Source organism: Chiloscyllium punctatum, chromosome 34 (genome assembly GCF_047496795.1).
Source record: "Chiloscyllium punctatum isolate Juve2018m chromosome 34, sChiPun1.3, whole genome shotgun sequence".
NCBI classification, from domain to species: Eukaryota; Metazoa; Chordata; class Chondrichthyes; order Orectolobiformes; family Hemiscylliidae; genus Chiloscyllium; species Chiloscyllium punctatum.
This window is the reverse complement of record NC_092772.1, coordinates 26,048,921-26,051,520: the sequence shown is the minus strand read 5'-3', so window position 1 is coordinate 26,051,520 and position 2,600 is coordinate 26,048,921.

Here is a 2,600-nt window from a genome sequence, read left to right as displayed (position 1 = left end):
AGCGTCACTGCTTCCTCCTGTATTATAGAAAATAAAGGAGCTGGAGCAGCGTCACTGCTTCCTCCTGTATTATAGAAAATAACGGAGCTGGAGCAGCGTCTCTGCTTCCTCCTGTATTATAGAAAATAAAGGAGCAGTAGCAGCGTCACTGCTTCCTCCTGTATTATACAAAATAAAGGAGCTGGAGCAGAGTCACTGCTTCCTCTTGCATTATAGAAAATAAAGGAGCTGGAGCAGCGTCACTGCTTCCTCCTGTATTATCGAAAATAAAGGAGCTGGAGCAGCGTCACTGCTTCCCCTTGTATTATCGAAAATAAAGGAGCTGGAGCAGCGTCACTGCTTCCTCCTGTTTCATAGAAAATAAAGGAGCTAGAGCAGCGTCACTGCTTCCTCCTGTATTATAGAAAATAAAGGAGCTGGAGCAGCGTCACTGCTTCCTCCTGTATTATAGAAAATAAAGGAGCTGGAGCAGTGTCACTGCTTCCTCCTGTATTACAGAAAATAAAGGAGCTGGAGCAGCGTCACTGCTTCCTCCTGTATTATAGAAAATAAAGGAGCTGGAGCAGCGTCACTGCTTCCTCCTGTATTATAGAAAATAACGGAGCTGGAGCAGCGTCTCTGCTTCCTCCTGTATTATAGAAAATAAAGGAGCTGGAGCAGCGTCACTGCTTCCTCCTGTATTATAGAAAATAACGGAGCTGGAGCAGCGTCTCTGCTTCCTCCTGTATTATAGAAAATAAAGGAGCAGGAGCAGCGTCACTGCTTCCTCCTGTATTATACAAAATAAAGGAGCTGGAGCAGCGTCACTGCTTCCTCCTGTATTATAGAAAATAAAGGAGCTGGAGCAGCGTCACTGCTTCCTCCTGTATTATCGAAAATAAAGGAGCTGGAGCAGCGTCACTGCTTCCCCTTGTATTATCGAAAATAAAGGAGCTGGAGCAGCGTCACTGCTTCCCCTTGTATTATCGAAAATAAAGGAGCTGGAGCAGCGTCACTGCTTCCTCCTGTATTATAGAAAATAAAGGAGCTGGAGCAGCGTCACTGCTTCCTCCTGTATTATAGAAAATAAAGGAGCTGGAGCAGTGTCACTGCTTCCTCCTGTATTACAGAAAATAAAGGAGCTGGAGCAGCGTCACTGCTTCCTACTGTATTTTAGAAAATAAAGGAGCTGGTGCAGCGTCTCTATTTCCTCCTGTATTATGGAAAATATGTTGGCATTCTGACCAATGTTCTGATGGAATGGCACTCTGCACTGATTCTCCCATTTAGTGTTTCCATCAAATCTCCCTTTTACTCTTAAACCTGTATTTATTCCTTCATTCACTGATTTCCGACCCCGATTCGACCATTTAAGGGTGCGCTACTCTAATTCTCTCATTTCCTGGTGCCATGCCCCCATTCTCTAATTCAACTCCATTGTGCACCAGGTCTTCCATTCAGTATTTCCCTGCAACAAATCTCCCATTTAGTAGTCTGCTGCCAGAATTCTCTAATCTTGGAGATCCCTGCATCAAATCTTCAATTTACCGAACCTTCACATATCTTCCCTTTATTGGTGAACTGCATCAACTCCCCCAATTCGTGGTGCACTGCATTGAATCTGGACCACTAATCGTTTGCAACATTTGTCCTAGTTACTGATTCACTGCCCAGGGTCTCCCAGTTGCTCCAATTCTCAGTTATTGGCACCCTCCACCAGGTCTTTAATTTACTGATACCCCGCACCAATTCTCCAATTCAGTGTTGGTTAGCACCATTTCCCCCAATTACTGATGTCCTGAACAAGTTCTCCACTCAGTGTTGCCTTAAACCCTTCCTATACTGACTGTTGCCCTCGCCCAATTTAGGGGTGCGCTACTCTAAATCTTCCAAAAGGTATTGTCCTGCCCCAATTCTCCCACGCAGTTGCAAAACAGCATAACTCACCCATTTCTCACTGAACAGCACTAATTCACCCATTACTTGATATCCTGTTGAAAATTCCCTCATTTCGATAAGCCCTTGCGAAATTTATACATTTTGTATTTTATTGCAATGATTCTCTAATTCTTTTACTGATACCCCACACCAATTCTCCAATTCAGTTTTGCTTAGCATCATTTCCCCCAATTACTGATGTCCTGAACAAATTCTCCATACAGTTTTGCTTTACCCCAATCCCCATACTGACTGATGCTTTCGCCCAATTTAGGGGTGCGCTACTCTAAATCTCCCTGTCCCAATTCTCCCATTTAGTGCAACATAACGCACCCATTTAGTGCTGAAATGCACTAATTCACCCATGATCTGATGCCCTGTTGCAAATTCTCACATTTCGATGAGCTCTTTCGCAACTTTTCCATTTAGTAGTTTCTTGCAATGATTCTCCAATTTCGTGGAGACCTGCCAGAATTCTTAAATTTGGGCGTGGACATGTTGGACTGAAGGGTCTGTTTCCGTGCTGTACATCTCTAAGGCTGTAATTAGTGCTCCGCTTCCCTGCACCAATTCTCCCATTTACCAATCCTGCACTAATTCAGGAATTTCACCAACTCACCCACTGAGGTTATCCTGTCCCAGTCCTCCCACTTCGAATTTAATGGCACCTGCATGAATCCTCC